Source organism: Pan troglodytes, chromosome 7 (assembly GCF_028858775.2).
Source record: "Pan troglodytes isolate AG18354 chromosome 7, NHGRI_mPanTro3-v2.0_pri, whole genome shotgun sequence".
In the NCBI taxonomy this organism is placed as follows: Eukaryota; Metazoa; Chordata; class Mammalia; order Primates; family Hominidae; genus Pan; species Pan troglodytes.
The window spans coordinates 34,539,856-34,566,397 of NC_072405.2; the positions used below are offsets into that span (position 1 = coordinate 34,539,856).

General features: G+C 45.4%; 1 long non-coding RNA gene across 1 annotated transcript in view; it reads right to left on the reverse strand.

Moving 5' to 3' along the window:
• LOC134810737 (uncharacterized) overlaps positions 1-25,633 on the reverse strand; it is a 64,809-nt gene extending 39,176 nt beyond the window's left edge. Inside the window, exons 1-2 of the long non-coding RNA XR_010159366.1 lie at positions 25,316-25,633; positions 9,601-9,723 (exon numbers count right to left, since the gene is read on the reverse strand). This is a non-coding gene — a long non-coding RNA (uncharacterized LOC134810737). The remainder of the gene's footprint in view (positions 1-9,600; positions 9,724-25,315) is intronic.
• Positions 25,634-26,542: the final 909 nt, after the last annotated feature.

A 26,542-nucleotide genomic window follows, 5' to 3' on the forward strand; every position in this document is an offset into this window, starting at 1 on the left:
ATCTGCAGGGATTCTTGGAGTGGGAATGGGAGGTGATGAGGCGGCCTGAAGTTTCTCCTAGTCACTTGCGGCTTAAAGGGCTTAGAAGCAGGAGCTCTGCTTTGCATTTTGCCTTCTCTGTGCTGTCCTCTTCTGCACCATCTCATCCAACTCATCACTGCCTCCAGGCCATCAGTCCTCAAGGTACCACCAACTCACGGCTGTGTGAAGGACACGCCAGAGGAACATGAAGTGTGGTGGGCTCAGTGTTTTATGGGATGCCACAAATAGCCTAAAATTGAACATTAATCTCTTCAGTTCTTTTCTATCGTTTTGAGGCAGGGTCTCTCTCTGTCGCCCAAGCTGGAGTGCAGGAGTCCGATCGTAGCTCACTGCAGCCTCCAACTCTGAGCTCAAGTGATCTTCCCACCTAAACCTCCCAAGTAGCTGGGACTAATCTCTTCAGTTCTTAATGCTGTCTTAGACATTCCTAGTACTGAGGAACTGTCCCTTGCAACCCTCTGCTATGGTCTGAATGTTTGTCGACCTCAAAATTCACATATTAAAACCTAACGCACAAGGTGACAGTATTAGGAGGTGGGGCCTTTGGGAAGTGACTAGGTCATGAGGGTGGCGCCTTTTGATTGGATTGTGCCTTTATCCCTGGATATTAGAGTTCCCTTGTGCCTTTTGCCCCTTCCACCATGTCAGGACACCACAAGAAGGTGCCACCGATGAGGAATAAGCCCTCACCAGACACTGAATATGATGGCACCTTGATTTTGGACTTTCCAAGCTCCAGAACTGTGACTGATAAATTTCTGCTGTTCACAAGTTGCCCAGTCTAAAGTGTTTTGTTATGGCAGCCCGAATGGACTAAGCACAGTCTTGGTCAGTCTCTAGTTTCAAAGCCCCAATGCCCCACATTGGACCCAATGACACAGAGCCCAGATCACCTTAAAGAAAGGGCCTATTGTCCCCACTGTGAGAATGGTGAGTAGACAACCTCCACCTGTCATCCCTTCCATGGTCTGCCTCAGTTGCAGTACCACTTCACCCAAGGTCACACCCAAGGTCATCACATGAGGTGGCTCACGTCGAGTGACTGATAAAGGAGGACATATGAAGGCCCAGCCATTTCAGCCCAAGTGGGGACAACTCTAACGGCCATTTCAGCCCTAGATGGCCCCATAGGGTCTCCTGAGGTTGTGAGGCCTGCAACAAGGCTCAGCCTCTTTTCTCCTATAATCTTGATCCCAAGGGCCCTCTTTAACAGACATCCTGGTCATTAAACTCTGTCTCAGGATCTAACTCCTAGAAAACCCAAACTACAGGCTTGGCGTGGTGGCTCACGCCTGTAATCCTAGCACTTTGGAAGCTGAGGCAGGTGGATTGCCTGAGCTCAGGAGTTCGAGACCAGCCTGGGCAACATGGTGAAACCCCATCTCTACTAAAATACAAAAAAATCAGCCAGGTGTGGTGGCATGAGGCTGTAATCCCAGCTACTTGGGAGGCTGAGACAGAAGAATTGTTTGAACCTGGGAGGTGGAGGTTGCAGTGAGCCAAGATCATACCATTGTAATCCAGCCTGGGCGACAGAGCGAGACTCAGTCTCAAAAAGAAAAAAAAGAAAAAACAAAAGAAAAGCCAAACTACAACACCCCCTGCTATGGTCTGAATGTTTTTTGCCCTCCCAAAATTCATATGTTGAAATCCTAACCCCCAACATGATGGTATTAAGAAGTGGGGACTTTGGGACGAGGCACAGTGGCTCACACTTGTAATCCAGGCACTTTGGGAGGCTGAGACAGGTGGATCACATGAGGTTGGGAGTTCAAGACCAGCCTGGCCAACATGGTGAAATCTCATCGCTAATAAAAGTACAAAAATTAGTCGGGTGTGGTGGTGTGCACCTGGAGACCCAGCTACTCGGGAGACTGAGGCACGAGAATCACTTGAACCCAGGAGGTGGAGGTTCCAGTGAGCCGAGATCACGACTTTGGGAGGTGATTGGGTCATAAAGGCGGAGTCCTCATGCTTGGGATCAGTGCTTTTATAAGAGAGATTCCTCTTCCCCATCCACTATGTGAGAGCACAACAAGAAGGTGCTGCCTATGAACCAAGAGGAGATCTCCCCAGACACTGATCTTGGACTTCCCAGCCTCCATAACTGCAAGCAATAAATTTCCTTATTTATAAGCCACCCAGTTTATGGCATTTTGTTATAGCTGCCTGAACAGACTGAGACATCCTCTTTTCCCTAGAGTCCGTCCAGAGTTTTCTCACTCCTCAAACCCAAAATTCTGTTCATTTCCTTGCAGAGCCAATTAACGGAGTCTGACTCACACCTTGCCCTGGCCACACAGGCCCTCAGTTCTAATTTTTCAGGTTCAAGCTGGTCCCTCGGGATCTTTGTTAAGCAGATCATTCTGTACCCTAAGAATTCCAAACTTGGATGTTAAAGCAGTGATATTTTGGCTCTCCTAACTTGAGGAGGAGGAAAGTGAAATAGGAGTGTCTCCATGTGACTTCCAGGCCTCCCACACCCTGTCTGAACATCAGCCTCTATTTCATCTCAGTTCCTGGTTATACCCAGTCCCTGCCTTCTCAGCCAGCCAGCCCTCTCTTCTCACCTCACTCCCCACACACCTTGTTTGCTCCCTGTTTGCATATGAATCTTGACACCTGCTCCTCTCCCTCTGCATCTGCCTCTCCCAGCCTTCCCACTCCAGAGCTGAGCTGACTCCTCTGCCTTCTTGTAGCCTCAGTCTTGCCCAAGCTGCAGAGCCCATCCCAACTGAGAAAAAAAGGGCAAAAAGGACTTTCATGGCTGCAGCTCCTTAGCATGAAGAATTCTTCCTATTGCGTGGATGTGTGATGTTTCAGGGTGAAGCTAGCCCCAGCTCACAGCTTTTGGGGCTGGTTTTTATCATACCTCTGAGTCCTGTAGATGAATCTTTGATCCTGATCCCTGTTTCCAGTTCTGCCTCTGCCCCAGCCCTGTTAGACAGGGCCAAGCCTTGTTTTTCCAGTCCCTCAGCCAGAGTGTGGGCTCCTGCTCTGCTTCCCATAGGGAGAACTGATAGATCCCCCTTCACTGCCTGCCTGCCGAATTCTCAAACAGGGGCTAGTTCCTGCATTCCCCATAGCAGCACCCTCTGAGACAGCAAGCTCCCCTGGTAGCTTGCTTTGGACCTTTGCTCAAGTCTAATTCACATTGCATACAGCTGTCCCTAGGCTGATGTCTTCAGACTCCTTAGCTAACCCTGTACCTCGCCCTCCAAAGTGGGCCTCCAAGAAAGAATCACAAGTGAAGGTGGCTTCATCCCCTTGCACACTATTGGTGGGAATGAAAACCGACGCAGCCATTATGGGAAGCAATATGAAAGTTTCTCAAAAATTTAAAAATAGAGCACCATAAGATCCAGCAATCCCAATAATGAGTATCTACCCAAAGGAAATGAAATCAGTATATCAAAGAGATACATGCACTCTTATGTTGGCTGCAGCACTGTTCACAATAGCCAAGATGTGAAAGCTACCTAAGTGTCCATCAATGGATGGGTGGGTAAAGAAAACGTGGTATATATACATTATGGAGAACTGTTCAGCTTTAAAAAAGAAAGAAATCCTGTTATTTGTGACAATGTGGATGAACCTAGAGGGACATTGTGCTAAGTGAAATAAGCCAGGCTCAGAAACACAAATACTGCATGATCTCACTCATATGGGGAGTGTAAAAAAAGTCAAACTCACAGAAGCAGAGAGTAGAGGGATGGTTACCAGGGGCTGGAGACAGGGAAAATGGGGAGATGGGGAGATGTTGGTCAAGGGGTGCAAAGTTTCAGTTATACAGGAAGAATAGGTTCTGGAGATCTAGGGTACTGATAATGAATATAGTTGACAATATGGTAATGTATATTTGAAATTTGCTAGACAGGTAGATCTTAAGTGTTCTCAAGACCAAAAAAAAAGAAAGAAAATGATAGCTATGTGTGATGGCAGATAAATTAATTAGCTTGATTGTGGTGATTATTTCACAATGTGTGCATATATCAAATCATCACATTGTATACCTTAAATATACGTAATTTTTAATTTGTCAATTATACTTCAATAGTGCTAGGAGAGAAGAGGAAGGAAACTCTTTCCTCTTCCTAAACTGCCTTCCTTCATTTTATTCAAAACCCACCTATTTTTCCTCGACTGTTTCCACCCACAAAAATTTCTACTTCTCTCAATTCCTCTCATGCTTAAAAACAGAACCACAGTTTAGGGTTTAGTACATAATTATATCCTTCTTATATTTACTCACTGCCTTGTGTGTGTCATGTCTCACCAACTAATTTGTAAACTCATTAAGTGCAGAGGCAGCCTCTATACAATGCTGTGTTCATATTAGGCTGACTCATTCATTCATTCATTCATCAGGTATTTCAGGAACTACCATGTCCGAGGCATCACTCTAGATACAGAGATACAGGAGCTAAGGCAGCAAAAATAAACAAAGTCCCTGCACTCATGGTAGGAAGACAGACAATCAAATAATTACATAAATCAATGGACAATTACCTTACTCTAGGGGGCTGTCATGGGAAACAGGATGACAGTTCCTCAAAAAAGTAAAAATAGAATTGCTATATGATCCAGCAATCCCACTTCAAGGTAGATACCCAAAAGAATTGAGAACAGGGTCTCAAAGAGATATTTGCACGCCCATGTTCACAGCAGCATTATTCCCAATAGCTGAAAAGTGGAAGCAATCCAAGTGTCCATTGATGGAAGAATGGGTAAGCAAAGTCTGGTGTATCACGGAATATTTAGCTTTAAAAAGTAGGAAAATTCTGACCCATGCTACGACGTGGATGGAACTTAAGGACATTATGTTTAGTAAAATAAGCCACTCACAAAAACCCAAATACTGCAAGATTCCACTTACATGAGCTCCCTATAGGACTCAAATTCATAGGGACAAAAAGTGGAACGGGGGTTGCCAGAGGCTGGAGGAAAGGGGAAATGGGAGTTGGTGTTTAACGGGTGCAGAGTGTCAGTTCTGCAGTAAGAAAGGAGGTCTGGAAATAGACGATGGTGATGGTTGCACAACAATGTGAATGTACTTACATCTGCTGAATTGTATACTTAAAAAAATGGTTACGATTGTAAACTCTAAGTTAAATGTATTTTACCACAATGAAAAATAATTTCAGAATAATAAACAAAATTAAACCAGAGGAACAAAGGTAAGGAAAGGCTGTCCAGAGGAAGCAATGGCTGGGTTGAGTTCTGAGGACGGAGTGAGGGCTGACGAGGTTAGTGGGAGCTCTGCCCTTCCCCACCCCTGAGTGTATCAGCTTACACAAATCACTGAACTGGCAACCCACCTTGAACTGCCTGGCCCAGGCCAGTGCTTACAGGCAGATGTTCCTCCCAAGGGATGGAGCTCATTCGGTAGCCCTCTGCACTGGGGCTAAAGAACGATGTATGGGAGTAGAAGCTTTCCACTACTATATCCTGTAATTGAATGTCCTTGATACATGAATGACACTTCAGGTTTCATGCTATTTTGTTTTCCAAGGGCTAAACCAGCCTCTCTAAAACCCTAGTATTCATCCCAAGATTCATCGGAGGAGATTGTCATAGGCAGATTTCTAGGTCCTGTCCCTACACCCCATTCTGATCCAATAGGCTTGGTGTGAGGCCCGGACATAGATATTGTAAGTAAGGTACCTCCTCCAAGTGATTTTAAAGCCAACCTTTCAGAGACTACACATTTGTGAAATTCTGAAATGGATCTTTATTGATTTTGTAAGCTTTAAACTTCTGACTTGGAGCACTGTTATTATTGTTATTAATTTGCCACTTGTTTGTAGGATTGGGAACTGAACATTCATTTGGGAATGGCCTCACTATCTGAAGAAAATAAACAGTACAGGTAAAGACACATATTCCCATGATGCCTATATCTCAAACTACTTTACAGACAAAATTACCCTCTACAACTTTCTGGGAAACAAAGAAGCATACAGCTGCCTATCAGTATCCATGTGCGACACCATTCCAGGGACTCCTGCAGATACCAAAATTTGAGGATGCTCAAGTGCCTGATATCAAGTGGCATAGTATTTGCATATAATCTACACACATCCTCCTCTATACTTTAAGTCATCTCTAGATTATTCATAATACATAATACAACATAAATGCCATGTATATAGTTGTTGTGCTGTATTGTTTAGGGAATAATAATAAAAAAGTCTGTACATGTTCAGTACAGACACAATTTTTTTTCCAAACAGTTTCGATCTGTGGTTGGTTAAGTCCAGAAATGCCAAACCCACAGAGGGCCGACTCTAATGCCCCATTCTATAAATAGATGAGTGAAGGCAGGCACAGGCAGTAATACAACTTATATAAAAGACAGGATTGTGGCTGGGTATGGTGGCTCACGCCTGTAATCCCAGCACTTTGGGAGGCTGAGGTGGGTGGGTCACTTGAAGCCAGGAGTTCAAGACCAGCCTGGCCATCATGGTGAAACCCCATCTCTACTAAAAATACAAAAATTAACCAAGCATGGTGGTGCACATTTGTAATCCCAGTTATTTGGGAGGCTGAGGCTGAGAATCACTTCAACTCAGGAGGCAGAGATTTGCAGTGAGCTGAGAGTGCAGTGCACCACTGTACTCCAGCCTAGGTGACAGAGTGAGACTCGGTCTCAAAAAAATAAAAAAATTAAAAATTAATAAATAAATAAAACCCAGGACTGTGACATGATCTGGCTCTCAACCTGCCTTTCTATGTATCAGAGTTGGTTCAGCCCACCAGCTCTGCGGGGCCTTGATTCTCTAGGGGCAAGGCTGTCAAAGCCACTTGGTTCAAGCATGCACAGGATCTGTTTACTAGCTTATTAGCCCAAGCTATTAAAATGTGTTCCTGGAAATCATTATTAAGTGAAAGTGGGCATATTTTGCACTCCATCACCCTGAAATCATTATATTCCATACCACCCTGCAATGATGATCACAGCTGACCCATGACCCTGCACAGTTCTAAGGGGGAAATCTTGCTCAGTCAGCGAAGGAAAATTATTCACTATTCTGTGTGGTTACACCATGAGCTAAACTTGACAGAATCATATCTCTTTGAAAACTGGTAACAGGTATATAGTAATGATGTATTATTAAATAGCATGTTTGTTTTATAAACCCAAGCATGCCAATCATGGCAAGCAGTGGTCCAGTTGCCCCTCTCTGCTACTGTATGACACTGTTCATTTCACTAGGGCTCTGGATGGGACTGGATATGTGTGTAATGAGCATCTGTGCAGACTTTGGAACAAAGAGCATTCTGTTACTAAGCAGGGGCTATGGCTTTGTTTTTGTTTGTTTGTTTGTTTTTGGGGTTTTTTTCTAGATCTTTTACCTTTGCAGAAAACCCATTGTCCAGATGTTTAATTTCTATGATTTTTAACACTTTCTAAAACATTCACTGGCTTGACCACTCAATCCTTACCATCTCATTCACTGGTGTCTTATCTCCCTCGTGGGTCAATAAGCAACCTAGGAAAAGCCAGGATTAAATTCTAAGCCTCCTGACTCTTTCCACCATAATGTTCCACGTGTAAAAATCACCCCACGCCCGAGGAACTTGCCACTTTTTAATAATTTTATGATACAAGATAGGATGATGGTCTGCAAAACATGTCCAATCATTCTTGAAGTCTGATTAACTGGTGTTTGAATCCCAGTTCTGTCAGCTGGGCTGCTTCCATCCACAAGTAACAGAAACAGTAAATCAAATCCTTAAAAATAACGAGTATGTTTGCCTGTTCTCAGGACAAGAAATCCAGAGGTACGTTGGCTCCAGGTAGCTCATTAGTGCAGTGCCTCAATGATATCATCAATGGTCCAAGTTCTTTCCATCTTTCTATCCAACCCCAGGCATGCATCCAGACTCAACATCCAACAGAAGAAAAGACTAGTAACATCTTGAGCCTAGTTTTCTTTATCTGCAAAATCGTTTTAACATGTGTGTGTACTTGACGCAGCTGTTGTAAGAATTCAGCAAGCCCGAAGCAGAGCACATGGCCTGGAGCAGATGCTCAGTATGTGAGGATTGAACGAGATCCGACACAGCCTTGCAGAGGATGTTATCTGAGTAAGTGTCTGGGCCCTGGAATTCTCCCACTTGGATTTGAAACCTGACACCAGGCCAGCGGTGGCTCAAGCCAGTAATCCCAGCACTTTGAGAGGCCGAGGCGGGTGGATCGCTTGAGGTCAGGAGTTCGAGACCAGCCTGGCCAACATGATGAAACCCTGTCTCTACTGAAAAACACAAAAATTAGCTGGGCATGGTGCCGGGCACCTGTAATCCCAGCCACTCAGGAGGCTGAGGAAGGAGAATCGCTTGAATCCAGGAGGCGAAGGTTGCAGTGAGCCGAGATGGCACCACTGCACTTCATCCTGGGTGACAGAGCGAGACTCCAGCTAAAAAAAATAAAAATAAAAATCTGATACAGCCACTTACCAGCTGAGTGAGTTGGATAGATACATTTACAATATTTCTAGGCCTTTTTCTTCATCTATAGCATGAAGATAATAACAGCACCTAACTTAAAGGGTTTGGAGGAAGTTAAACACAATGATGCCTGCAAAATGATCCCTGACACTGAGCCTGCTACCTGGGGACTGCTCAGTAAAGTGGAGCAATCATTTTGATTATGACGATAAGCAGGAGAGCAAAGGGGGCCATAGCTTGGTGATGTAAGTTGAATTTACTGGGTCCTAAAGATGCACTTGGAGAGGGAGTCTCACTCGCCTACCAAAGTGAAAGTCTCTAAACCAGGCACCCGGGTTCATGCACCTAGCTTACCAACAGCCTGGCTCACCCAGCAACTCGGGAGGCTGACATGGGGGGATGGTTTGAGCCCAGGAGCTCAAGGCCAGCCTGAGCAACATAGCAAGACCCCAACAACAACAACAACAACTCTGGTGGTGGGATAAGGCAGGTAAAGTGAGACCAGGGCTTTAGTAAAGCCTTCAGTTACCCAGGGGAAGGTGAAGCCTGAGTTGTGGTGATGAATCCGGGAGGCCTCTGCTGGGATCTTGTCAGGGCGCTAGAGCTGCCTTTGCTCCAAGGCGAGGCGCCGGCAGCAGGGCAGGGCAGGGCAGGGCAGGGCAGGGCCGGGCCCCTGGAGCACCGTATGTAGCAGTGTGCGAGCGGCGACGACAGCGGGAGCCGGGCGTGGCGCCCCCGCGTCCAGACCAGACCCTGGAGCAGTTCCACCCCAAAGGATCCGGGCACCTGGGGAAGCGGGTCCCGCGGCCAACTGGGAAGCCTCCCCTCCTCCCGCTGCTCTACCCGCCGTGCAGGAAGCAAAGCACGGATTTCTACAGGCTGCTTTCCCTTGAAAAGGCTGCGCGCGAAGCCTCCGCTGAGTCCTCCGACTTCGTGACCTGAATGGTAATCTCGCTTAGAATGAATTCTAGTATTTGCTATTACTCTAACTGATTCCATGGTCAGCCTCGCATTCCACCCAGTGAGACGCTTATGGGAAGGGTCAAATGGCTTTAGGGACTCACAGGCTGACTTGGTTATTCACAGAGAAGTAAATGTTTTGCTTACCCAGAAGATGACGATTCTAGGCTTGGGTGGTGCTGTGATCCCACTCCAGGAGGGCACTCCACCGATTCTCTCCTCTGGCACCTCCAAAAAGTAGTTATTTCAGAGGCAAAGGGTGCGGGCTGCCTGGAACACACATTAACAAATCGTTTGAAGAAGGCATAGTGCTAAAGATGTCGGTGCCACAAAACCAGGCCGGTGGCTAGTTTTATAAGGGCACAAGGGAGTCAAAAGTCCCAGGTTCAAATCCTGGGTCTCCACTTTGGCTAGAGTAAATTCCCCAGCTCATTGGACGTGCAATCATTTTGTCTACAAAATGCCATTCCACACCCTACGCCAAGGGTGTAATAAAAAAATGACCAGCCATTGAGGAGCTGAGGCAAAAGAAACAACAAATCATCAAGACTGATACGTCGTCTTTATTTAAAAATTTGAGGTGGCTGGATGATGATAAATTACTTAATAGGTACAATGTACGTTATTTGGGTGTTGCATATCCTAAAAGCCTTGACTTGACCACTACACAATCTATGCGTGTAACAAAATTGCACTTCTACCCCGTAACTTTGTACAAATAAAAATGAAATAAAATGTTGGTCATTTTCTCATCATTAACTTTTTGCATTTATTTATTACCTTAAATATGGGATTGAATATTATTCATCTTGATTACTGAGTAAGGGTGTTTTGGGGGAGGCACCCCCTTAAATTTTGCACAAGATAAAATAATGTATGCAAACATGCCAGGAACTCTATAGACTTTCCATAACGTTGGCCAAAGGAATGCATAGAGAATTGGGGGCTGAAGTTCGGGGCTGGGGGCCACATGAACACATTCTCTAGGCTGTTCGCGTATTGGACCCTTTGACACAAGCTCATTTCATACCCTGACGGCTTTGAGTTAAGCGTTCACTTCTCCATCTTTTTCCAAGGCTGCATAATTAAATGTAGAAAGATGATGTTCCCCGGTTCTCCGCAGGCTGCAGTTTGCAGGCACAGTAGCAAGGATGCTTCTGCTATGAGTCATTTGAATTCTTTCTCCTGCTGCCCCTTTCCCACACACCTGCATGTGGGACAGCAGGCAGACTTGATGCACCAGCTGTGGGCAATGGGCAGAGCGGCACAACATGTTTTCCTGTGTGAGCACCTTGGGGCAGCTGGGGAATCCCTGAGAGTCCTGGCCTTGGGGGCACCAAGGTTGGAGGGGTTCACAGAAGCTCACTGCAGACCCATGCTGGCACCTTAGTAATCCAGATACTTTTTTTTTTTTTTTTTTTTTTTTTTTGAGACAGGGTCTCAGTCTGTCGCCCAGGCTGGAGTGCAGTAGTGCAATCTCAGCTCACTGCAACCTCTACCTCCCAAGTTCAAGTGATTCTCCTGCCTCAGACTCCTGAGTAGCTGGGACTACAGGCATGCGCCACCACACCCAGCTAATTTTTTTGTATTTTTTGTAGAGACGGGGTTTCTCCACGTTGGTCAGGCTGGTCTTGAACTCCTGACCTCAAGTGATCTGCCCGCCTTGGCCTCTCAAACTGCTGAGATTACAGGCATGAGCCACCACGCCCAGCCCTGTGATTTAGATACTTTTGAAGCTTGGTCACCATCTTTCAGGGTAGGGAGAGAAAGTGGAATGACAGAGGAGAGGAAAAACTGATTAGCAGTGTAAAATAGACACTGAAATTCTTTACTGTTGGTTTCCTTTTTGGAAAATGAAATGCTGTTCGGAAGGTTTCATTTTTTTAAAAAAATGACTCTAATCTTATGTTTAACCTAGAAAAAAGTATTTAGAGCTTAGCAGTTTAAAAAAATAACTCCTTGATATGTAACGTTTTATAAATGAGCTGTCTGTTGAACAGAATTGGTCTTGGAGTACGATGACATAAAGTAGAATGGATGGCGTGTTTGCTTGTTTCTGAGAGCTTAATTGAATCCGACTACTGAGTTGGTAAGGACCTACTTAAAACAGCTCCCACTTCAACTCCTCAACTCATCTCTTCCTTCTATTCTTGTCCCTTTATTCTCTACTCTTCCCCTCTAGGAAAAAGGAACAAATCAATCACTGAGTCCTTGCTATGTGCCAAGTCCTCTGTTAGGGTTTCCCATGTGTTACCTAATTCTGTGCTCAAAGGGTGCTGTGAAGTAGACAATCTCATCGTCATTTGAAGGATGAAGGCACAGCCCACTTCACCCAGAATCTAATGGCTGCACCGGGCTTAGCCAGGCCTTCTGGTCTTTCTCCAGCCCAGCCCCTCACCCCAACCACCATTTCAAATGCTGGCTTCAATTCTGCCATAGTCAATAATTAGATTAGTAGATAATAGGCATCCTACAAAATGTTGTGACACCCAAATACTTCTTATGTTATTAATCTCCATCTATTTTGTTTGAAAGGTAAGAGGTTTCATATTTTGTATGAAAGGTAACATTAATTCCCTGTGCTCCAAATGAGAGAACAGAAGTGTCTTGAGATGAGCACTGTCTGTAATCATTAACTGGATGAACACAGGTCCCAATCCTGACAAGAACCCTGTTCCTCATCCAGCAGACCCCGCTGCACAAAGGGCTCCCCCTTTCTTTGGGGCTGCTTCTCCTGAACAAAATGAAATGCTCTGCGTCCACGGCAAGCAGAGAATATCAAAGGACCAAGTACACAATATTCGGTGATCAATTTCAGGGACAGCAACCATCTCTTTGCAGTTCAGAGGGCAGATTTAACAGGGGCTCTGTGCACGTGTTGGGAAAGGCACAGAGAGAGGGAGGGAGAGGTGTGAGAAGGGAACAGAACATTTGAGAAAAAGAGCATGAGCGTGTAGGTGGAAGAATGACACCATTTCTTCTTTCGTTTTGGCCTGGGATGAAAAACACAGCGTCATCACTTCTGTTTCCCTCAGTGTAAGATGTGAAGACATTAATGACAGTTCCTGCGTAGGGTGGGAGAAACACAGAAGGGAAAAACAGCTATGTGCCTTCTCCAGAATGGAAGATGTGAGAGACCCTGCAATTTGCCTGCCTTAAACATCCATCTGTCCCTTCCTTCTTTGTATCAGAACCCCAATTTTTAGCTGAGCAAGTTCCTGCCTAGCTGAAACACTTCCTTTCCCAGCCTTCCTTGTATAAGGTGTGGACATATGTTCAATTTCTCACCAAAGAGATGTCAGTAGGAAGATATGGGACTTAGAAAAGTCTATTTAAAAGGGAAGGGAAGCTCTTCTCATCTCCCCATTCCTCTATTTGCTGTCTTGAACACAGATGTGATGGCTGGAGCACTAGCAGTCACCATGGGCCATGAGGCCATCCTAGAGGTAAAGTTGGGAGGACTCTCTAATGGCTTTGTGAAACTGTCACACCAACCCTAGAATGCCTAACTTTAATCTTTTACACGACAAATAGAATTTTCTCTTACCTAGGAAATATAGGGGGTTGAGGGGAGAAATGTTTCCACTACATGCAAATGAATGTAATCCTAAATGATAGGGAATTTCTTTCTTTCTTTCTTTAGAGACAGTGTCGCTCGTTGCCCAGGCTGGAATGCAGTGGTGCAATCTCAGCTGACTGCAACCTCCACCTCCCAGGTTCAAGTGATTCTCCTGCCTCAGCCTTCCAAGTAGCTGGGACTACAGGTGTGTGCCACCATGCCCAGCTAATTTTTGTATTTTTAGTAGAGACGGGGTTTCACCCATGTTGGCCAGGCTGGTCTCAAACTCCTAGCCTCAAGTGATCCACCCACCTTGGCCTCCCAAAGCACTGGGATTACAGGTGTGAGCCACCACGCCCAGCTGCTAACTGATAGAGAATTTATGCTGAAGCAACACAATCCCATTTGGCTAGGAAACTTTCTTTTCCCAATGCATAGAAAGATACCGTGGCCAGAAGAAGAAAAGGTGTGTAATGAGTCTCACCTTTCTCGCATTATTAAAATGTCCCATCCATTTCCGAGGCCAGAATAACTGTATTGGCGCCAGAGTAACTGTATTGACTGACTAAATATTTCCTATGCATTACTCATGTGCCAGGCACAGGAAGGACTCTGCCCAGAGAAGTCCCTCCCCTCTTGTTTCACAATAACTTAATAAACTAAGTCAAGGCATCAACAGCTTTTCAGAAGGCACCCAGTGCCTCCCTGGCACTGCAAGAGAGAACTGAATTCTAGAGACAACCGATTATTAATTCAAGAGACAACTGATTATAGTTGTCACTGACCCTGGTGAGAGGATTAAGTGATATTAATACACCCCAAGATGTCATGTACTTTCCTCTTTTAAACTTAATGCTAACCTGGCAATCGATATCATTGTCCTCAATTTATGCATGTATGAACTGGAACACAGAGAGATTGACCTACTTGCACTTAGAAAGCCAGCCAGTGAATCTCTAGGATACAGTAGATATTTGCTAAATATATGTTGAATAAATGAATAAAAAACTGCGGTGTTTCCACTGCCTTGCCAAGCATAAATGTAAAAGACTAAAACATATGTTAAAAAAAAAAAAAAAAAAAAAAAAGCTGACACATGGAACATTCCTCTTCCCAAATATCTTTGGAATGAATGAATGAGAATGGCTGTAGGTGTTGCCCTGGAAGGATGAGGATGGTTTATCTGCTCTGGACTTCATGCAAACAGCTTTATCAATCAACCCACTAACCAATCTTCTAGATCCTACCACACTGCTCAGGTTCTTCCTGTGATCCATGAACTGCAGCCCAGCCATGGCACCAGAGAGAAATAATAAGACACACTCCTGCCCTCAAGTGTTTGCCGGCAAGAAGAGAGGCTCCACTGTGGATACTCTGGGTTTTAGATATGACTCCGCTACCAGGTATGTGACCTTAAGTAAGTCACTCAATCACTCAGCCTCAAATGCTTTATCTGTAAGTTAGGGTTTTATGCAACAAATAGAAGCCAGCGCAGTGGCAAGTGCCTATAGCCCCAGCTATTCAGGAGGCCAAGGCAGGAGGATCGCTTGAGCCCAAGAGCTTGAGGCTGCAGTGAGCTATGATTGTGCTGCTGCACTCCAGCCTCTGCAACAGAGTGCAACCTTGTCTCTTAAAAATAACAATAAATAAGAATAAATAAATAAATAGAGACTACGCATTATGCTAGCCATGGAGGATGCAGAGAGAAAAGACATAATACTTGTCCTTAAGGATCTGAGTCCAGTGAGGTAAACTACAGATGAACAAGATATAATGATGTGGTTATCTGGTAACATGCTGTTCTGCCCCTGAAGTCTCTAATTTGGGATGCATAAAAAGTACCCCAACCTGGCTCAGAGGAAGAAGTGCAAGAGCTTCTCTCCATCCTACCTGTACCCCTAGCACTGCCATTCTGATGGATTTCCAGTCCTCTTTTTTTTTTTTTTTTTTTTTCAGACAGAGTCTCATTCTGTCACCCAGGCTGGAGTGCAGTGGTGCAATCTCAGCTCACTGCAACCTCTGCCTCCCAGGTTCAAGCGATTCTCGTGCCTCAGCCTCCCGAGTAGCTGGGATTACAGGCGCCCACCACCATGCCTGGCTAATTTTTGTACTCTTTGTAGAGACAGGGTTTGACCATGTTGACCAGGCTGGTCTCAAATGCCTAGCCTTAAGTGATCCACCCACCTCAGCCTCCCAGAGTGCTGGGGTGACAGGCATGAACCACCGCACCCGGCCAGGAACTTCTGACTCTCCTGGCATTGCAAGGCAGTGTCCCCTCCAGAGGCCCTAAGGCTGTTGTTGGCTCTTAGCGGTGGCCCCAGCATGATCCCACTTCCTGCCCACCCTCCCCCCGCCCCATCTCCAGCACTTCCTAGGCGGTGAGTGCTCAGGAACGGAGGCCGGATCCCTGTCAGAGCCAGTGTCCCCTCCCCTGCTCCCATTCCTGTAAACCCTCATGAGTCCTCCCAAAGCATAGTCAGTCCTCCCTCCCCAGAGGCCTAATTTTACTTCTTTTTTCAAATGATAGGTTTCCAAGGCCTACAGCAACAGACATTAGGACAAAATCCAAGACTTCAGTAATACAAAATGGAGAATCCAGATTTTAAAGACAGATGGTCTTCCTTCCCAACAAGGGAAAGAAAATGATTTTACTTGGGTTGGCCCAGTACCAGTCAAGACGCGCCACGGTAGGTAACATTCCAGCTAAACTCTGAGGATGACGAGCTATCCTCAGACAATAAACGATATTTTGAGCATTTCCAGCACTACGTGCCAGGCAGGCACTGCACTAAACGCTTTACAGCTCAGCTCGTTAATCCCCCTCAGACAATGCCACAATAGAATCTAGAATCCACTGCATTTTACAGATGAAAAAAATAGATACGGAGAGTGATGTGACTTTCCCTACGTTCAGTTGATTTGAATCCAGCCCATTGGCCTCCAGGGCCCACACTTCTAAACACTCTTCTCTGAGCCCTTTATTCCTGGCTTTGAGGATCACACCAGATGTTCTTTCCTTGGCTTACAATGCCCCTTAGTCTAAGCAGCTCCTACTGACTCCTGGGTTTTCACTTGTATTAGTCTGCTGGGGCTGCCAATGCAAAATGCCACAGACTACAGGCCTTAAACACCAGAAATGTATTTTCTCATAATTCTGGAGTCTGGAAGTCCAAGATCCAGGTGTCAGCAGAGTTGGTTTCTCCTGAGCCTCTCTCCTTGGCTTGTTGACAGCTGTTTTCCCCTGTGTCCTCACATGGTCATCCTTCTGTGCGTGTGCCTTCCTGGTGGCTCTCTTGTGTGGCCAAATTTCTTGTTCTTCTAAGGGCCGCAGTCAGATTCCATTAGGGCCCACCTAATGGCCTCCTTTTACCTTTGTCACCTTTGTAAAGCCTCTATCTTCAAGTACAGTCACATTCCGAGATACTGGGGATTAGGATTTCAACACATATTTTGGGAGGGAGGACATAATTCTGCCCAAAACACAGGTTAAATCTCATTTCTCAAGATAAACATGACCTCCTGGATGAGGTTAGGTGTTTTTTTTTTTTTTTTTCTTAGAGTCGATGTCTCTCTCTGTTGCCCAGGCTGGAGTACAGTGGTGAGATCATAGCTCACTGCAGCCTCGAACTCCTGGGCTCAAACTATTCTCCCACCTCAGCCTCCCAAGTAGCCGACATTACCGGTGTGCACCACCACACCCAGCTAATTTTTTAATTTTTTTTACAGGTGGGGTCTCACTATGTTGCCCAGGCTGGCTGCAAACTCCTGGGCTCAAATGATCCTCCTGCCCTGGCATCCCAAAGTGCTGGGATTACTGGCACGAGCCATCACACCCAGCTGGTTCCTCCTATTAAATGCTTCCATAGTGCCCCATACATGTTCCTCTAGCATTTAGAACTACTATAATTAGTATTTAAATGACTATTTGTTTGATATCATCTCACCTGAAAGACGTAACTGCCATGAGGGGAGTGATCATGGCTGTCTTGTCCTCTTGATGTCCCCTGTTTCCCAGCACAGTGCTTGACATCTGATGGGCACTGTCTTAGCTCAGACTGCTATAGCAAAAATGCCATAGACGGGGTGGTTTTAACAAAAAAACGTTTATCTCTCACGGTTCTGGAGGCTGGGAAGTCCAAAATCTAGATGCAGGCAGATTCAGCATCTACTGAGGGCCTGCTTCTTGGTTTTCAGAAGGCTGGTTTCTTGCTGGTGTGCTCGTGGTAGAGAGCAGAGAGAAAGAAAGCAAGCTCTCATATGTCTCTCTTCCTCCTTCTCCTCCTATCATATGTCCCTTGTCCTCCTCCTCTTCCTCCTCCTCCCCCTCCTCTCCTCTCCCTCCTTCCCCTCCTCCTCCTTCTTCTTCCTCCTCCTCCTCTCATATGTCCCTCGTCCTCCTCCTCCTTCTCTTCCTCCTCCTCCCCCTCCTCCTCCTCCTTCTTTTTCTTCTTCTTCCCTTCTTCTTCCTCCTCTTCCTCCTCCTCCTCCTTTTCCTCTTACTCTTCTTCTTCTTCTTCTTTTTAGAGACAGGGTCTCACCCTGTCACCCAGACTGGAGTGCAGTGCAATGATCATAGCTGACTACAGCCTCAAACTCCTGGGCTCCAGAGATCCTCCCAACTCAGCCTCTCAAGTTGCAGGGACTATAGTCATGCACCACCACTCTGGGCTAATTTTTTAAATTTCTTATGGAGACAGAAACCTCAGTATGTTTCCCAGGCTGGTCATGAACTTCTGGGTTTAATCAATCCTCTTGCCTCAGTCCCCGAAAGTGCTGGGATTATAGGCGCAAGCCACTGCACCCAGCCTTGTGACTCTCCTTTTTTTTTAATGTTTAGGTTTGGGGGTTCATGTGAAGGTTTGTTACATAGGTTAACTCATGTCATGGGGTTTGTTGTACAGATTATTTCGCCACCCAGTTATTAAGCCTAGTATCCTGTAGTTATCTTTTCTGTTCTTCTCCCTCCTCCCTCCACCCTTGAGTAGACCTCAGTGTCTGTTGTTTCTTTCTTTGTGTTCATAAGTTCTCATCATTTAGCTCCAAGTGTCTCTTCCTCTAAGGGTGCTAATATCATGAGGGCTCCACCCTGATGACATAATCACCCCAAAGTCCCCCCTTCTAATACCATCACATGGAGGATTCAACATAGGAATTTGGGAGGGGCACTGTCAGCCTAGACCAGTTATGCAATTTTTAAATAGAGTGTGGAATAAGGTAAAAAAATTTTTTTCAGTTGCAAAGCATCACGGAACCACTAGTTATTATTAGGATTTTTTTTCTTTTTCTTTCTTTCTTTTTTTTTTTGAGACCAAGGCTTGCTCTGTCACCCGGGCTGGAGTGCAGTGGCACCATCTCGGCTCACTGCAACCTCCACCTCCCAATTCAAGCAATTCTCCTGCCTCAGCCTCCTGAGCAGCTGGGACTACAGGCGCGCACCACCACACCTGGCTAATTTTTGTACCCAGCTAATTTTAGTAGAGATGGGGTTTCACCATGTTGGCCAGGCTGGTCTCAAACTCCTGACCTCAGGTGATCCGCCTGCCTTGGCCTCCCAAAATATTGAGATTACAGGTGTGAGCCACCATGTCTGGCCAGGGTCTTTTTTAAAATGAAAGAATATTACCACTGGAGTCATCCTAGGGATTATTTCATTTTCTCACAATAATGAGGAGATTGTTGCCAGCAAAGAAACCTTAAGAAAATTGACACTCTGCCACACAGCACTTTGTTTTTCAGGTTGGGTAGTAACCAGATAAAAGTATAAGCTCTTATTTTCTTTTAAAGCAGTGCCAGAATCAGCTCATACCAGCTCATGAGAGCCTATTTTTAAATCTTCAGTTATTTTTTAAGTCAGCTGTTAAACATAGACATTACTCAAACTTAAACACTATAAATGTATAATTAAATACATATTAAGAAACAAAGGAAATACTTAAAGTTGATTGCTTCTTAATTATTTTACCACATTTGCTATGGGCTGAGTCATGTCCCCCTCCCCTAAATTCCTGTGCTGAAGCCCTGACCCCCAGTACCTCAGAATGTGACTGTATTTGCAGAGGGGTCTGTAAAGAGTTGATGAAGGTAAAATGAGGTTATTAGGGTGGGCCCTAATCCAATAGGATAGTATCTTCATAAGCAGAGGGAATTTGGTCACACAGAGAGACCCCCAGAGGTCCACGTGCACAGAGGGACAAGCATGTGAAGAGACAAGAAGACAGTGGCCATCCGCAAGCCATGGAGAGAGGCCTCAGGAGAAACCAACCCTGCTGACGTCTTGACTGTCAACTTCCAGCCTCTAGAGCTGTAAGAAAATAAGTTTCTGTTGTTTAAGCCCCCAGCCACACACCGGTACCAGTTCATGGCCTGTTAGGAACCAGGCTGCACAGCAGGAGGTGAGCGGAGGGTGGGTGAGCGTGACTGCCTGAGCTCCCGCCTCTGCCTACTGTCAGATCAGCGGTGGCATTAGATTCTCATAGGAGTGCCAACTCTGTTGTGAACTGTGCATGCGAGGGATCTACGCTGCATGCTCCTTATGAGAATCTAACTAATGCCTAATGATCTGTCACTGTCTCCCATCACCCCCAGATGGGACCATCTAGTTGCAGGAAAGAAAGCTCAGGGCTCCCACTGATTCTACATTATGGTGAGTTGTATAATTATTTCATTATATATTACAATGTAATAAGAATAGAAATAAAGTGCACGATAAATGTAATGTGATTGAATCATCCCAAAACCATTCTCCCCACCTTTGGTTTGTGGAAAAATTGTCTTCCATTAAACCAGTCCCTGATGCCAACAGGTTGGGGACTGCTGGTTTAAGCAACCCAGTCTGTGGTCCTTTATTATGGCAGCCCTGGCAGAGTAATAAAACATTTTACTATTACCTATACGCTTGAGGTTGTGAGTCCTACTGGATGTATCAGGTGGAAAAACTGTGTGATGGTGAGCTGCTGGGCATCTCTTCCCAAGGCTGTGCTCAGTACAGGTAGCTTGAAACTCACCGTGGTAGACACATTTACACCGTGGAAATTGACAAACACCGTAAACCAGAGCTTTTTCTCTCAGAGAACCCAACGCGCAACATATATCAGCAAAACACTACCTCGAAAGAGCCAAGGAGAGAAGAGTGGGAAGGAGGGACTGATCAGAGAGAAATGTAAGAAAAGGTTTGACTTTTCTTTCACCCATTCACTTTAGCTGACTCTGCTAGTTTCCTACCCTGTATCCACCTCCCCTTCCTGCTGACCAGCAACACCCAGACTTTGTTTAGGATAGTACTGCTGTCAACTAAAAACACTTGCCTTCCCAAACTCCCTGGGAGCTGGGTATTGAGTTCTCTGTTGCTTGCAGCCTAAGTGTATTTCTGAGTGCTTTATCTACACACTAAATGAAATATGAAACTGAAAACCACTGTCTCTGACAGTAGGTAATATGTAAGCACTAGGGACAGAAAGCATTCAAAAAGAACAAGTGAGCAATGCTCTCTAGGTGTCCACAAATTGCCTTAGCCAAGTGTCCAAGTCCCAGTTCTCCAGGACTGAAAAAATGGAAAATCATAAACTTTCAAATGAATGATGAGGTAGAAGCTGGAATTTGCAGTCGGGCCTAGTGGCGTGTGCCTGTAATCCCAGCTACATGAGAGGCTGAGGCAGGAGGATCCCTCGAGCCCAGGAGTCAGAGCACAACCTGTGCAACATAGTGAGACCCCATCTGTAACCAAAAAAAAAGACAAAAAGAAAAAAGAACCTTAGAATTTGCAGTATTAATTTAAAGAAAATAAATTCCTTATGCCTCTTATACAACTGTAAAACCAAGGCAACATACATGTTAAGTCCTAACCAAGATATAAACCCAATAATATTTTAAACTAACACAATAGATCCTGTTTTGCTAAACTAACACATATAAAAATAGCCCGTAGCCTGAAGTCCAGCTCTTTAATTGGCCTATATTTTGACTTCCATTGGGCAGAGAACCTCTGTTTACATAGTTTAGTAAACACAATGGCATTAATAATTTCAAGACTTTGTTTGCTAGTTCAAGATAACCCGACCCCATTGCTTAGCCAAAACTCTGCCAACAGGCACTCTTCAGTGTCAGTTTAATGTGGTGTCATTTGATCTCTGCAAAACAGTCTTGTTCATTTGAACATGAAGTTAACATTGCAGCTTTATTGAAATCTGCACTAAATAAGTATCTAATCTAATTATTGCTGGAATTGGTTACAGAAAATTTCTTCATGGTGCAATTACTACTACACCGTAGGTAATGAACTGCTGCCAAGCTGGTGTGCTCAGCGATGGATTCCACGTAGAACATCTGATTGTTCTGCAAAGACAAGACAGATGCCCTGACCCAGGGCTTTTTGAGGGCACATGCCCGTTCTATTTTAGGATAAGTAATGGTTTCAGCCAAGCTCGTCCAACCTGCAGCCCACGGGCCTCTTGCAGCCTAGGACAGCTTTGAATGCAGCCCAACACAAACTTGTAAACTTTCTTAAAACTTTATGAGTTTTTTTGCAGTTTTTTTTTTTTTGAGCTCATCAGCCATCATTAGTATTCGTGTATTTTATGTGTGGCCCAAGACAATTCTTCTTTGCATGTGGCCCACGGAAGCCAAAAGATTGGACACCCCTGATTTAAGCCATGTCCGCCACAGCCCCATCCCACTTTCCCTATTTGAACAACTAGAAAACTTTCATTTGTAGCTGTGACATTATTTGAGGCAGTATGTTGTGGATGGTTGAAATTGTGGCCCTAGTATCACAGTGCCTGAGTTCAAATCTTCGCTCCACATTTTACTAGCTCTGTGGTCTTTGGCCAGTTACTTACCCTCCCTGTGCCTCAATTTGCTCATCTGAAATAGGAGTAAAAAGAGTATAATCTTCGAGAGTCACTGTCAGGATTGCACAACATAATAGAGGAATTTAGAAGGGTGCCTGGCACACAGAACAAACTCAGTACAAGCCTGCTGCTGCCACAGCTGCTGCTATTGTTTGTCCATTACTTGGTATGAATTCAAACATGGACACTTCTGATATTGCAGCTCAAGCACCAGCACCTTCCGGAAGCTTTTCCTTACATATTTATTCCTGGACGGTTGGAAGTCATCGCCCTCCTCTGAGTCCAGCTGTGCCCTGTACAGTCTTCTATCACAGAATATGTAAACTGTAAACATTCTTTTTTTTTTTTTTTTTTTTTGAGATAGAGTCTCACTCTGCCACCCACGCTGGAGTGCAGTGGCACGATCTCAGATCGCTGCAACATCTGCCTCCTGGGCTCAAGTGATCCTGCCACCTTTGCCTCCCTAGTAGCTGGGACTAGAGGCACCCACAACCACGCCCGGCTAATTTTTCGTATGTTTTTGTAGAAACAAGATTTCACCATGTTGCCCAGGCTGGTCTTGAACTACTGAACTCAAGCAATCCACCCACCTTGGGCTCCCAAAGTGCTGGGATTATAGGTATAAGCCACTGTACCCAGCCTATAAACATCAGTGACATTTGTAGGTTTGTCTCCACCACCTGGACCACAGGTTCCCACTGCCAGAGATGAATTCTGACCAGTCTTTGTATCCCACCCAGTTCCTGGAACAATGTCTAGCACATTAGCTGTCATCAGTAAATTCTGACAGAAGAAGAGAGAGAGAGGGAAGAAAAGAGGAAGGAAGGAAGGAAGGAAGGAAGGGAGGGAGGGAGGGAAGGAAGGAAGGACTAGAGGGTCCTCCAGCCTTTCCCAGGAGATTTATATTTCAAGGGAATCTGAACCTTATAAATCAAGCTTGCAGACTAGCAGGCTTCCTCTATCACGAAGGGACCATTTGGGGTGAAGGTAGGAACAGTATCCGCCTGCTAGAGTCTGCTCCCACTGGCTCCCAAGAGCTGATTATGCACGACTCTTCCCAAGCCCACATTCAGAGCCAGGGTTGGGAAGTCTGAAACTGACCAGTGGTTAGGAGACATTTACACCACGGAAACATTTCCCAGAGCCAGCTGTTCAGCACTTCCCAGCACACCACGGGCAACAAGGCTTCTCTGTGACTCCGAAAGCAGTGAAATTTTGCATACTGAGTGGTAGAAAACTGTGGGGCACAAAGGGGATCTGAAAGCAGAGGCCCCATCTGCCCACAGCAGAGGCCAGTCTGGGTGGGCGCCAGGCCTCTGTGCATATGCGACATCCTGGCCCTGGTCACGTCTCTTGGGCCGCACCTTTATCATCCTCATCGAAGTCATCACAGAAGCATCCATGGAGATGTTTATCTTGTGATTGCCGATTGTTTCTAATCTATTAAAAGTCAACTAATAATAAAACTCATGATGTTAATGACTTACTAGTCATAAACCCAAACAATGGAACAAACTATTTGCTTAATATTTTTATGAGAGAATGTGCACGTGACCTTGCAGCTTGGTGCCAGTTACATTTCTATTTACATAGAGACTGGGGACAATTAGAACGTTTATCTCACTTAGTCACTGGTCACTCCTGCCCCCTACTTTCCCCTCCCTCTTCCCAAAAGAAATGAAAAAACGTTTTCATTATAAACTGATATCTGTTGATGAAAGCAGCTATTTTTAAAAAATGATGTCATAGAGCCTAGAATGCTACATTGTTCTGAGTTCAGAAAACACTCAATGGATTCCTTAGTTGTTGCTCTTGCTGGAGGTTAAGTGAATGCTGAGTAACCCCCCCACCCCACACACACATCTCGTCCCTTCTACTCATTTTCAGAACTGTTATTTGACTCCTCAGGAAACTTGTTTATATTTTTCATAAATAATATATGTTTTTATATAGTGCACACACATGTAACTATCGTTTTCATTCTTTAAAGACATTCAAAATTCCTTATTTAGTTTTTGAAACAGGGTCTTGCTCTGACACCCAGGCTGGAGTGCAGTGGTGCCCGATCATGCCCAATCATGCCTCACTGCAGCCTCCACCTCCCAGCTCAAGCAATCCTCCCACCTCAGCCTCCTAAGTAGCTGAAACTACAGGCTTGTGCCACCATGCTGGGCTAATTTTTAAATTTTTTTGTAGCGATGGAGACTCCCTATGTTGCCCAGGCTGGTCTTGAAATCCTGGAGTCCAATGATCCTCCTACCTCAGCCTCCCAAAGCACTAGAACTACTAGGTCCGAGCCACTATGCCCAGCCCAGATTTCCATTTTTCGTAAACTCCAATTCAGAATATTCCTGTTATGTAAGCCTTTTTTTTTTTTTTTTTTTTTTGAGACAGGGTCTCACTTTGTCACCCAGGCTGGAGTGCAATGACATGATCACAGCTCACTGCAGCTTCAGCCTTCCAGGCTCAAGCAATCCTTCCACCTCAGCCCTGGTACTGCAGGTGTGCACCACCACGCCCAGCTAATTTTTGTATTTTTTGTAGAGATGGTGTTTTACCACGTTGCCCAGCCTGGTCTCAAACTCCTGAGTTCAAGCAATCCACCTGGCTCAGCCTCCCAAAGTGCTGAGATTACAGGAATGAGCTGCCGTGCCCAGCTATGTAAGCATTAATCTGTACACTTCAGAAATGTTTACTTATTCTATAAACCCTGAATAAATCCCAAACACTAATTTATTTTCTATAGGATACCCTCAGATGTAGAGAATGTGATTTGTTTGTTTGTTTGTTTGTTTTGTTTTGAGACAGGGTGTTGCTCTGTCACCCAGACTGGAGCGCAGTGATACAATCATGGCTCATGGCAGCCTCAATCTCCCAGACTCAAGCAATTCTCCCACCTCAGCCTCCCAAGTAGCTGGGACTACAGGTGCATGTCACCACACCCAGCTAAGGTTTTATTTTTAACAAAAAGAAATAAAAAAGAATAACCTCCCCAACAACAACAAAAAAAGACATCAATCATGTAGCAACAAATATTTACTATCTCCCTGTACTGGATTAGAAAGTTACCTTTATAAGCCTTTTATCTAACTATATCCTTTCAAACAATATGAAGAATAAATCAGCCTTCTGCAAGAATAATATTTTATAAGAGAAAAATCTCTTATATTTTGAATGCCTGTGACCCCCGAGATCGCATGTTTAATATGCAGGGATGCTGTGTTTGTGTGACTCCAGTAATGTGTGCATTATAGGCATGAACTGCTGAGAAATTGAATTAGTGCTTGTGACAGGGACTGGAGGGATATCCCAGAAAACTCACAAGCAGTCAGTTAGCCTTGCCTGAATCCTCTTCAGTGTGCCTCAGGTTTAATTTCACACACACACACACACACACACACACACACACACACACACACACCCCTCCACTCCCTTTCTTCCAAAACCTTTGCCATACCTTGCAGCATCCCCACTCCACGGTCACTGTACTTTCCTATATTTGCATTTTCAGCCTCCTGCTTGAGTGGATTCCCAGCTCATGGCTTTAGGTTAAACCTCGCTGTCTCCTGAGTCTTTCAAGTGTGGCCACTCATCCTGCCACACCACAAAGCCCTGGAATCTGGAGAGGGACTGGAGCCCCTTCATGAGCTTGTGTTGCTTGCAAATTAATAAAGGCAGGAGGCAAAGAAATCCTAGGAAGATAGGGGTGGGTCCCCGGTGAAACCCCACCTTCAAGCCAAAAACAGCCTAAAACCCGCAGACCAGAGTGAGAACTTCTATTCTTGTTTGCCTGCTCTCTCCTGATTGGTTCTTTCTGAATAATGCCTTTCAACCAATCAAATGTTGCCTTTTCCAATACTACCTATGACCCACCCCACCCCCATCCTGTGCCTATACAGATCTCAGACTCAGTCGGTAGAGGGGAGACAGGGAGACAGCCTGACTTCAGGGAAGAGAACTCCCGACTTCGGGGGAAGATGACCTGCCCTTCCCATTCCCTCTCCAGCTCCCCTCTCTACTGACAGCTGTTCCATTGCTCAATAAATTTCTCCGCCCTCACCATCCTTTAATCATCAAGCGTCACCTCATTCTTCTTGAGTGCTGGAAAAGAGCTCAGGACCCACCGAGTGTGGGTACCCAGAAAGACTGTCACACTGGCCCTTTGCCCTCACTGGCAGAGGGCAGCTCCCTCACACAATGGGGCCAGGGACTGACCGAGCTGCTAAAACACCACCGTCCATCTGGCTATGGATGGCAGAACTAAGAGAGCTAATTAGCATACTAACACCCCTTCTGGGGCTTTCAGGTGGTGGGTACCCCTGCCTGGGCACTGCCACGTTCCTCTTGAGGTAACACTCCTGGTCTGGCCATGGGCCCTGCATGGAGCTTGCTCCTGTGGTGGGCTGGATCCCACACTCGCTCACTCACGTGTTCCCACTTGCAAGGGGCTGAGCACAGCAGGCTGAGTAGATGGGGCGTCCCTGCTGGGAGTCTGGCAAAGGGGCAGAGAAAAATCCTGCATCAAAATCATTACTCCTTCGCTTTTATGTGAAGGCTCCTACTCATGCCATCTGACCCTACCCAGTGACGCCATCCACCTGCATGCCTGTCACTCCTCCTCATCGAAGACCTCATCCATGGCTCCTGGTCTCTCTTTGAGCTGAGTTCTGCTTTGGTTTGGGTA